Source organism: Leptonychotes weddellii, chromosome 1 (assembly GCF_054177405.1).
Source record: "Leptonychotes weddellii isolate Sample4059 chromosome 1, ASM5417740v2, whole genome shotgun sequence".
NCBI lineage: Eukaryota > Metazoa > Chordata > Mammalia > Carnivora > Phocidae > Leptonychotes > Leptonychotes weddellii.
The window spans coordinates 34538087-34550539 of NC_138369.1; the positions used below are offsets into that span (position 1 = coordinate 34538087).

At 48.2% G+C, this 12453-nt stretch overlaps 1 protein-coding gene across 3 annotated transcripts in view; it reads right to left on the reverse strand.

The window, feature by feature from the left end:
- PDZRN3 (PDZ domain containing ring finger 3) overlaps nt 1-12453 on the reverse strand; it is a 237988-nt gene that overhangs the window by 49420 nt on the left and 176115 nt on the right. The gene's annotated exons all lie outside the window — the stretch shown is intronic.

The window sequence follows — 12453 nt, forward strand, 5'->3', positions numbered from 1 at the left end:
GTCACTGGCTACTACAGATACGGATTTGATATTCCACAGCTGCCTAGACTCACATAGCTCTGCTCCGTGCTATATGTCAAGAAAGCAGGGAGTTGCGATGATACACGGAAGGTGAGCACCCAGAGCATTTAAGAATTTTTATCCTTGCTGCCTTGCCTCTTGTCTCCCTTCATTCAGCCTCTGAACCAGTAAGTTTGATGGCTTTAAAAACAAAACTTTTTTTTTCAAATCATCACCCCACCGCCTAAATGAAATGCACAGGTACTATTGTTTCAAAGCAAATCACTGATGTTTAAAATTCTCACAACTGCTTCCAAACCTTCACCCCCGCCCCCCCGCCTCGATATTTATAAAGGTTGAACTGTCTCTCAGGAGGACTCCCACGTCTTGCCAAGAGGCATAACAGGGCCTGAAGAATAATGCTCCCTTTCTCTGGGAGCCCAGACACACCTGTGATGTGAGTAAACCTGTAAATAAAATCTCACTTGGGCTGGTGGCCAGCAGATACATCTGGTCCCATTTCTCAGACCCAGAAGATGAGGCATGGCAACTTGTCACAGATCAGCTCATAGCCCTGGCTTGCTGGGGGGGTGGGAGGAGGAAGGGAACCTTCATCTGAGACCCACACCTGGTGTCCCTACCATGGCTAGAGCAGAGAGCGGAGGCATACCACCAGGGAAAAGAAGCCACGGATGGGGCTGGGCAGTGGTAGTGACCTCTGACTTGCCCTGACGCTGGGAAGGGCCCTATGGATCCCTAAGCAGGTTATTGGGAGTTTGGTTTCCTGATCTCTAATTAGCTATAAAACTACCTACCTTGCAGAGTTTTGTTGCAACCATGTGAGAAAACACAAGTTGTCAAGCCAAAACCAGAGGTCATGCTTGTTCACAGCCCTCCTCCCCAGAGCCTTCCCTCTCTCTGTAGGTCTGCTCTCTTTGATTCCAAGTAAGATTTCAATTTTGTCCACTTCTGTTTATCATCCCTGGCGCACCATCCACTCCACCTGGATGACATCAAGAGCCTCCTGACGCACTTTCTGCTTCCTCTCTTGCCCACCCATGGGCTCCCCACTCTACAAGGTTGCCAGGTCCACCTTTATAAAGCAGAAACAGGATCACTTCTTTCGCTTGCTTGAAAACCCCGCAATGACTTCTCATTGCACTTGGATTAAAATCACATTCTTCACCGGGCCTCCAATGCCCTAGAAAATCCTGCCCTTGCCCATCAGTTTCTCTATACCATCATCTACCGGGGCTCTGGTCTCACCCTACCCCCACTGAGCCGTGTCCTTCCTCAGGATTCCCTCCACCAGAATGTTCCTCCCTCCTCCCTTCTCCTTCCTATCTACCCAGCAACCCCGTCTCAGCTCAGATGAAGTCTCGTTAGAGAAGCCTTTGCTGGGCACCTTGTGTGAATCTATTTCTCAATCCTCCAAATGACTGTGTGGTATCATCCCATTCATTTCCTCTGTCTTCCTGATCATTTATGCTTGTTTGTTACTCATGGTCTCCTTAAACAAGGACATCGGCTTCCCAGGGGGGCAGGGAACTGTGTCTGCATTGCCCTGCGTGGGCCAGCCCTGTGAAGGTGCTGGGGAAACACACGTCCTCCAGTTGAATGAAGAGGTGAAGGCTGATGTCTCACAGACTCATACCCTACAGTGCGAACTGGAAGTACCATATACGGAGGACAACGGTGTGCTTGGTTTTCCTCCCCCAACGTTGTGGGCTTATAGATGATTTTTTGGTAAGGTCTTGCGTTTTACACTAGCTTGTATTCATATTTTTCTTGCACATCCACAGATAAATGTAGAAATGGGCTCCTGCTAAAGGAATAGGGAACTTAGGCAAATCCCTTTGGTCTTTGTTAGAGAACTTTCAAATATCATTTGCAAGCCAGGAGAGTTTTACCACATACTGCCTCGTACTTGAGAAAAGTTCCTCCAACTTTTGGGTCTTAGGGGTCCTCCACACTCTTAAAAAATTATTGAGAAAGCTGAAGAGCTGCTTTTTATTTGGGCTATACCGATCGATGTTGATCATGTTTAGAAACAGTCAGAAATATGAAAATATTTATTCCTTCATTCATTTAAAATAGCAATAACAAACCCACTACATATTAACATAAATAACATTTTTATGAAACATTACCGTATTTTCCAAAACAACAAGAATTTTTTGGGAAGAATGGCACTGTTTTACATTTTCACAAAGCCCTCTATGTCTAGCTTAATTGAAGACAGCTGGCCTTTTGCTTCTGCACTCAATCATTTCTGTTACGTGATAGAGGGACTTCTAGAAAACTCTACTGCACTTACATTCATAAAAGAACGAGCACAATATAAAAAAATAACATCTTGATGTTTTTATGGACATAGCTTTGACATCACAGACTCCCTGAAACAGTGCTGAGGACCCCCCGCCCCCACTCCAGGTGCCTGGGTGACACGCTGAGAATCACTGCTTTAGGAGGACACGTCAGTGAGCTAGGAGTCTAAGAACCTCATGCTTGGGGGTGGGGAGAAGAGTGGAGAGGATACTAATTCAAATTCAACTCATGGTTGGTTTTCCACTCTTATGATTACGTATTATTTGGACTCAAGAATGAAAAACCCTCGTACCCATTTTGCCTAAAACAAGACTTACCGAACTGATGATCTGCCTTAAAAATACCCTTTCCTCTGTAAAATCATCTAGTACCCCTAGAATAGTTGCATTTTCAAAATGCTGCTTTCACAGAGTAAGAAACACAACTGTGCCAAAGGAGGTCCACCTGTACGATGATACACACCAAGGCATTTAATGCTGCCAATCCACGGGGCACAGATCTTAGGGACAGGAAGTTATTCACAATAGAACTGTTTTTGAGAGAACAGCTGTCCCAGGAAAAATGAAAAGCTATGGGCCACACAAAGACACGCATTGTCTGATGAAAATGCTGAATGTCCTTTTCAAGTTAGTAATTGCATCATCGGAAAGTGCCTAATAAGCTCACGAGAGCACACAGCACGCCTCTTGGACGCTCTGTACTATCAGACACCTCCTCTTCCTGCCTTCATGGTAATGAAAAATACAGTGCAAATAAGGGTCACCGAGGAACACACAGAGAGAGACAGATAGAAGAGGCACGTACAGTAACGGCTGAAGGTGCCCAGCGAAGAGCCTTTATCATCATTCTTTGAACTTCCTTAAGTCATCGGGGATGTCGCAAGAGTCAGCAGATGGAGACAAGAACTTACGTTCACTTAATTGTGGAAACATCTATCTATAATTCAAGCATATTATTCTAGCACACACACTGGGGTGCCCATTTGTCTGATACCTGTCATCTGACCTTCCTGTTGTTCCCCATGTACGAGGAATACAGGGGTCATCAAACTACAGACGCTTGAAAGGTATGTTCTTCTGGGAAGAGTGATGACAAAAAAGAGGTGGGGATGATGGAGCCAAATTCATGCTGAGAACTGGAGTCTCATCGGGGGCCAGCACCGATGAGTTGCGGAATCTATCCCACCTCCCTCCAGTCTCTGAGAGACCTGCCCACTGGCTCTGCTTTTCCTTAAGCGCTTTTCAGCGTTTTTCAGGATCTCGGATTCATTAACTTGTTTCTTCCTGGTTTGAATCCCACTCTCATTTCAAGTCCTACTGTACCACGCAGCTAGAATCATCCTGCACACGTACACACCCACATGGCTGATAAACCATCACCCTCAAGGCACAGTCCAAGCTCCCAAGCTCGTGGACCTGACCCCTCCTGCAGTGCCCTCTACTGTCCAGCAGCGCTTCCTGCATTAGGGTCCTTCACCCTCATGTCCGTACACATGGCGGGCCCTCGGCTTGCACCACCCAACTCCGCGATCTTCGGTGTGCCCCTTAAGTCTCCCCACTGCTGCCCCTGGCAACAAGGACTGCTCTTCTGCTACCTCCTTTCTGGCACGCTTCACACTGTGTGGTCCTTCTGTGTTTCCATCACTCCCTTCCTCACTGGAGAGGGCAGTGGAGAAGACCAGGCCGAATTCAGCTATGGAGGACCACCCCTACCCCCCAGATGCTCAAGAAATCTCTCGTGAATAAATTCAGCATCTGATATTCACAGAGTGCTCACTCACTATGAGGCACTTTCCTGAGTTCTGAGAACACAACAGTGACCAAAATGGACATAGAGTCCAACGCTCACAAGAAGATCAAGGCCATACACCTAGGAAAAGCACTTTTTATGCCTGCTACGGTCTGGATATTTGTGTTCCCTCCCACATTAATCCAGTGACATCCTAATGTCCAGTGTGATGGTCTTAGGAGGTCGGGCCCTTCGGAAGTGCTTAGGTGATGAGGGTAGAGCCCTCATGAATGGGATCAGTGTTCTTATAAAAGAGACCCCACAGAGCTTCTCGTCCTTTCTGCAGTGTGATAATACAGCGAAATCTGTGACTTGGAAGCAAGCCCTCACCCAAGCACACTGGCACCCTGATCTAGGACTTCCAGCCTTCAGAGCTATGAGCAATTTCCGCTGATTATAAGCCACCGAACTTTGTTAAGCAGCCCAAAGGGACTGAGATGCTACCTTTTTGCAGGGCAAAAATTGCTCCTACAAGCCTTCCGTCCTAGTCATGGCCAGAGATTCAAATCACAATCTGTTGAGGAAACGGTTTAGTAACTTCTAGTTAACCTTCACCTTTGTTAGGGTGACCCTTCAATGGCCTGTCTGAACCATATTTAGTGAGTTCTCGAACTAATTCTTGAACAAGGAGTAAGAACTGCTGGAAAGCCAAGGGTGGATGAAAATCATATCATCACTGTGAAGAGAAAAAGCAACTGCCCCAAGATGGCAGAACACACGAACGTCACAGGAGTTGAAAAAAACCTATCATAGCAGCTTTGAGTGTTTTGTTTCTGAAGAGCTACAGAAGTTCAGAATATCTGCTCAGGACCTCAACTCTTATTTTTATACACGAAAGGATGTTTTGCCTTTTGACCGAGGTGCTACTGTCCTGACGGCATGTCCTCTGGGCTCCAGGTTCCCGATGAACACCCTGGCTACCTGAGACCCGTGGCTCGTTGTTTTCACTTGAAGCAATTGGGAGCAAAGGCACACACTGAGCCCCGGGAGGGGCGGCAGGGAGAGATGGGTGAGGGCAGCAGACGCCCTCCCGCCACAGCTGTCCTTCAAATGCCACCCAGGCAAATGAGCATCAGGCTCCAAGGGTTGCCTGATGAACCACAAAACTGCTGGACAAGAATGCAGCCAGAGCTACAGGGATCAGCCATGGGGCGGCAGAAACACGAGGATTTTTGGTGAAAGCAGCCAGTGGGGAAGAGCTCCAAGGGGCCTCAAATTCCAACAGAAAATTCAAGTTTTCTGACGGGCTTAAAGCCTGGGGGATGCCCCTGTAGATGCTTTTATTCCTCGAAGGCCCCAGAGCACGTTGTGTTTGGGGTGGTGCCAGTGTGTCTTATTGTTACTGGTAGTAAGTGTGTGCCTCTGGTTCCCCAATTATATTTGAGATTCCTGGAGGGCGGATTCCTGAGTGAGTCATCTCTAGGACCCCTGAAATGCCTAGAACAACACCCAAACCCTCTCCAAATGCATGTGAGTTCCTCCCAGAGAAGAGGGAGCACATCCATTGGCCCTGGCTCAGGGAGCCAAGTGGGGAAGGGAGGCTAACAGGTCAACTCAGTCCAATTGAGAATAACTCACAGGTTGTAGGAAGGAAATTCACAGTCTCCTGGGACTTTGGTTTCCCCACCTTACAGTGTGGCACCCACCCCGCAAGCCAGGGCTGTGGAGGGAGGACTTAGTAGAGAGAAGGCCTATGAACGTTCTCAGAACACAGCTGTGAGTGTGCAACCAACCAAAAGGAAAGTGACACACCAAGGGACCCAAAGCCCTTCCAGCATGTTGTAGTGCAGGGGCGGTAAACTTTTACCATAAAAGGCCAGACAGTAAGTAGTTTACATTTTGTGGGCCAAATCAAGAATACTATGTAGGAACTTACGTCAACAACCATTTCATGATTTTATTATTTTTTTCAAGATTTATTTATTTATTTTAATGAACGAGAGAGAGAGAGAGAGAGGAGGGGAGGAGCAGAGGGGGAGAATCTTTCAAGCAGACTCCCTGCTGAGAGTGGAGCCCAACATGAGGCTCGATCTCCTGACTCATAAGATCATGACCTGAGCTGAAACCAAGAGTCAGACGCTTAACTGACTGCGCCACCCAGGTACCTCTAGAACAACCATTTTATAAAATGCGGAAAACATTCTTCATATGCGGGCCGTGTATAAACAGGCTATGGGCTGGATTTGGCCTGTGAACCAAAATTTGCCAACCAGACTATGACAGAGTGAACCAAGAGTTCTCTGATACAGACAGGATGATGAGGCAGCGCTCACTCTGCTCCCCATGTCACGCAGGAGAAGACGGAGGGCAGGCAGGCAGAACGGCTGACCCAAGAGCCCATGGCCAGTAACACTGGGGATGAGATCCGGATTCAGACTGCGTAACCCCAGAGCCCATGATCTGCTGTGCGTCCGTTTGCTTCCCACAGCCTCACATGTTCGTTAGGAACACTGGTGCATGCAGAGAGGCTCTAAAGGCTGGGTCCCTGCTTGGAAGTGGCAGGAGCTGCTACAGAAAAAAATTTAAGCAACACAACGTACTCGTGATGATCCTGATCGGCACACAGCCTCTGTAAGTACCTGGCCTGCCGAAGAGGACAAGGCAGGCCTTGCTGCAACTGTGATGTGTTCGTATCTCATGCTGGATGGTATTTTTCCTTTTTGATATTTACAACCACCCAGCAGCCTGACCCCAGGGGATGTGAAATGTGTCAGGTCCTCCCCGAGCCACTGTGCCCGCGTACATGTGACGGACCCCTCAAAGGCTACATTCTGAATGGCACGAAGGGGTGACGAGTTTTGGAGCTCTGTGACCCTGGCCAGGCTCCCAGCAATCCTGAGGGTTATCTGAGGCCTGCCGGGAACCACGTGGGTCTGTTCCAACCACTGGACGTGGGATTCCTGACAGCAGGAAAGAAGATTCCAGGCCTGGAGTCAGGGAGGAGGGACGGAAGAGAAGGAGACATGACAAAGACAGATGTGTGAACACAGAGGCTGAGGAGAAGAGAAGTTAACTGGAGAGGGCGCCAGGCCAGGATTTGGGGGAATTAAAATGGGGGCAAGCACATCCTTCAAAGTCCTGATGGCTTAAGCCAGGCTTAACTGTGTGGAGTCTGAACTCAGATGACAGAGAAGGAAAGCAAGTGATGGGACCAAATAGCCAAGATGAAGGACACTCAGCAAGAGGGAGAGATTTGGAACTCGGGCTAAGGGACACACGAAAAGGACACCGACTTTGTGACTGTGGATTCAGAGAAATGACCAGAATAGCAGGCCAGACAAAATGTACAGAAAGGGACGACTGAATTTGACAAAACCTGGGATGGACAAAGGAGGAGACAGGACTTTATCTCATTACATCAGAGGTCACAGACTGTGTGCTGGATCAGTGCAGCATCTTCAGAGTTTTGGATTAGGTGCTAAGTAAAAACACAATCAGGAGCTCTCACCTAAAATATATATTTTGTGGACATCTTCTGATAAATCACCCAAATCTGACACATGTGCGGCAAACAGGGGCAGAGTAAAGACTGTCCCCTTGAGATGGGGGTGGGGGTCTGTGGTCCCCACCTCCGTCCCAGGGCCTCCTCACTGGCTGGTTTCTGCTGGAGTACACCAAGGCGCCCAGGGCCCTGCGGTGTGGGTAATATATGAAGATAGAAAGTGTAAGAGTGTTGGTGGGAGACCTCCGCAGGAGCCTGCAGGCCAGGCTGCTTGGTGGCCTGCCTCCCTCTTCCACCCACACAGTGTCCCATGAGCTCACTCGGGAGGGGGCGTGGGAACCAGGCTGCTCCCAGCTCAGCAGCTCTGGCCAGCGGAGGTAGGAGGAAATCAGCAGCCGGAGGCAGCGCCACGGGTGGAAAGAAAAGCCTCGCTTCAGACCTACCACCTACTGATTCACACCTTCTTCATACCTGCCTGCGATGAGCCAGACACTGCTGTTTAGTGATAAACAGGGAACATAAAATCCCAGTCCTCACGAAATAGCTGCCCTGCGTCTGACTTACCACTGCTCTCGCTAGGTTCACCGATGGCTTCCCACCGGGTCAAACTCCAACAATCCTGTAGGCCTTGGCCTAGGTAACTTTTCTGCAGCAACCTTCCACTGGAGTAGGGGGAATCTTTCCATTTCTACACTGGTACACGCCCAATTTCCAGCCACAGGGAATCACCCTTTTTGATGTATGGCCTCAACACCATAAACTTCGTATTTTTCTTTAAAGCTACTCACTCGGTTTTATTTAAATAAATGTATTTTTGAAAAAAACGTTTTACCTCCTGTAAAGGGGAAACCACGATCACCTACGCTATATAAAAATTACTATATTTAATCATGAATGTAAAAAGAGAAAAAGGGGTCCATTCCCATACCACACGAAGATTATGTGCCACCACGTTTAACATGTTTTTGGAATGAACGTCTGACTTGGCATTGAATTTCAGCCCCGTCATGACCTTTCCCATGCCTGTTTTGTCAGACTTCCCTGTCTCCCCCTCCACTGTGCTTTCACTGAGTCTATTAGCTCTAAGTAGGATACCCTCTGCATACTCTGCTTCTCCCAATTTGAACTCCAAGCTTTTAAATCCCATTCATAATAAAGCCAAGCCCAACTTGACCCCTCAAAATGCACCTCTAGATCCTAGGTGCTCTGTACAGCACCTGCTGCCATCTGGTGTGTGCTAGTTTCTTGGGGGCATGTCTTTCAGTCTTCCGAACCATTTAAACTGGCGAATGCTACACTAAGTGTTGGGGACAGAATGGTGACTGTGACCAGCTCCTTCCTCCTCTGGGAAAAGCTACAAGTTCCTGAAGACAGAAACCCCAGTGTTTTATGACTAATAAATGGCTTCGTTACAGTGATTCATTAATAAGCAATATTTACCAAGCATCTGAACCACACATCCTGCCCTCTGAGGGGACACAGAAAAACTGTAAAACCTTGACTTTATACCCAGATTGCTGACAACCCCTCTGGAAGATAAGACTGAACTATAAAGGGGGAAAGGGGAGGTCTGGGCTGCAGAGAGCAGAGGTTGAGGACAACGGGGACCACTGCTCCTAATGACCCCCACGAGATAATTACAACAAACCTCCCTGGGGCCATGCTTCTGGGTCTGCTGTAATTAAGACAGCCTCTGTGAAGGAGGCAGGGTTTGAGCTGGCTGTTGCAAGAAGGAGGGAATTTGGATGTGGGAATAACCACCCAGGTGGAGTAATGCGTGTGAAACAGCGTGAGGGAGAACTTGCTAGTGGCAGATGGAGCTGGGTGCCTGGGCCATGGTGGGAAGTCCAGAGGGATGGTGGTCTCGAGGGCAAATAAATGGTGGGACAGAAGCCATGTCCAAGGAAGTGGTCTGGGACTGACGTGTTTGTTGGCGTGAAGGTGGGAAAGTATAAAATGGCGAGAGGGTGACACAGGGTAGAGGCAGGAAATAGTAAGAAAGAGCCCAGATCCGAATTCAGAACTGGGTGTCCTAATGGGCAAATTAGTTGGTACTTTTTTTGGTGGATGCCAGGTTGGACTACTGCCAAAAGTGGGTTGGGGAAACACAGCTTCTCTGTTTCAGCCTTGGCCGGACTCTAGGATTTAGGACACATCCCTGCCATAGACTGTTTTTTCCCAACAGCCCGTAATTGAGCCAGAGGCTCCTGGACTGTTCCTGTCTGAAGGAATTTGCGATAAAGGAAAAGCACAAGCTGGATGGATGACTTGGGCACTAACAAGAAGCTAATTCACTATTTTAAAATCACTCAAGATAAACAAGTAGTGACGAAGAGACGTATATGAGGAAAAACAACAACATGGTGAAGTGGGGCTTCATAATTCACTTGTACCACTAAGGCTGTGTGCTACCAAGTCTGACATTACTTATCAAGCTTCTATCCTGGATTTACTTTCGATATAAAACAGCACTTCAGAGAGTAAGTAAGCAACACTATTATGACCAATGGCTCGTTTTAAGAGAAAAATGCTCTCACAAATGGCAATACTAATTTTTTTAACATTCTCTGGGAAAACAGAACAACTTGATATACTTGAGAACTGGGTAAAAACTACTGACATTGTACTTCATCTTTAAAACTGATATATGTGAGTCCAAAAGCTAATGAAGTTGCCTCTAATACAAATGGGGGGGGGGTAGTAAAACACTAGATCATAGGCCACACTCATCCGCTTCGGATTCTAGTCTTATGGGCAGAGAAAACTGAAGTGATTTAAAATAGTCTCTGATAGGATATATCTGATGTTAGTGGGCTTACTGAGGCGAAACAGTAATATCAGAGAGATACCAAGGTGTAGAACCCGTTAATGGGCATCCAAATGTTTGGATGCCTGGGACCACCACATCTTTCATCTACTGTCAGGTAGGCAGAGCTACGCTGGGAAGATCAACGAGAGAGCCGGTAAATGGGTGTTCTGAAACCACGATTTATTTTACGGCATGAACCCGGGAGCACTAACAGCATCTTCTTTCACTCTCTACCTTCCACCCCACAGGGGTCCCCGTCAGCACTCCCGAGTTCTGCCCATCTTCTTTCTGAGTCCCTCTACCATGACCTACACCTCAGGGCATTTCGTTATAGGAAAAGAAGCAAATACACCGTAATGGAGACAGAGCGTGTTCCTTCACAGCTCTGCCTGAGCAAGCCATACCACAGTCCCCTTCACCTGTCACGCATGCTGACCTATTTATCAATTGTACCATGAACACTAGAGACTGCTAGTTCTCTGCCACCTGGGGGCTCATGGACCAGTAAAGTTATCAAGGGGAGAACTGCCTGATGAACACAGTGGTCAAATATATGCCCTGTCTTCTAAGGACCTTTAAACTAATTGGTTAGTATCTTAATTGGAAAAAAAATCCCCAGAGAATTACTGGACATAATCTAAGAATTGACAAAACAGAGTAAATTTATGTTGATGAGGTACTCACTACACAGTCCCGTTTGGCTCTCTGTAGCTGCGTCCTCTGTAGGGATGTGCTCTTTGAAGGTATGGTTGGTACAGACACCGACATACGTGCCCGTCAAGTTCGAGAAGATCAGGCCACCAGGCTGCTCCTGGTGACAGCAAAGTCCCCTGCCTGGAGGAACAATGGCTAACCAGGGTGCACGGAACGATGGAGAAGTAAGTGCCGTTCCTTCTTTAAAATACCGAAACGTACTGCGGCAAGCCAGTCCTCTTCACTTGTGTCCTCCACGTCTCCCATGGCCACGATGCTGGAGGGGCGGACTCCCAGTTCCTGCCTCTCACTTCCTTTATTCCCAGCTCTCTCGTGCCAGTCCGAACACAGGACAGAAGGATTCCTGACTGGTTCAGACGGACACCGGCTAAACAGTCACTGTTTCTAGGAACCTCATGAAAATACACGAATCTATGCAATCCATGTGTCTGTCTCCCTGTTAACTCCCCACCCCCAAGTTAGCCGTGCTGGTGAAGAAACAAACTCTGTGCACATCCTTCCTCCCCCCCCCCTCCTCTTGTTCGGCTCCTCCAGTTTCTACAGGGAATGGAGGCCTCTCTCCCTCCGAACTCAGGTTCTCTAGACTCACAGCGATGGTCTCCCCGACTAGAAACCCTCCCACTCTGCTGTCCAACCCAGCCCTTTTCCCGAAACCACCGGACCTACAGACTCTCGCATCTGCAGGCCCCCAACCTCCTCCTTCTCCTGCTGTTCACCGCCACACTTCTTGACAGAGGAGTCTATGAGGAGGTACCTCCTCTTCTTTCTCACCTCAACACCATGTGATCTGGTTTGCCCTCATGGCCCGTCCCTCCTGCAGACAAACACACTCTACTGAAACCATCTCATCTAGGGTCACAAGGACCTCTCGAATGTCATAACCAAGAGCCTTCTGTAAGTCCTCGATTCAACCTAAGCAGGAGGACCCAGAGACCCGTGGCCCAAGCTTTACCTCTACCAACTTGGGAGAAAATGAAGTTGCAGGCCAAAAAAGACTGGGGGCCTTGCGGCCAAGGTCACCCAGCCACTCACTGGCAGAACTGGGATGTGAGCCCAGCTTTCTGGCCACTGTGTTAAAGCTTTTTTTTTTTTTCCCCTAAATGCCCCCACTGGTGTTGCTCTCCCTGTAAGGTCTGACCCTGGTAACCATCTTGTCCTTTTTAACTCCTCCTGAGTCCTCCTGACAGTATATATTCCTGCTCTCCATGGATCCCTCTGGTGACTCATGCAGGTGTTTCTTCTCCCTCCTGCCTTCTAAACGAATGTAGATACATTCCAAAGTCACAGCCTTTCCAGGAGTCAGTAGAGTTTCAGCACAGATATTAATTCTCTGCTCCCCACCTCTCTTCTATGCGTACTCCTGTCAATGGAG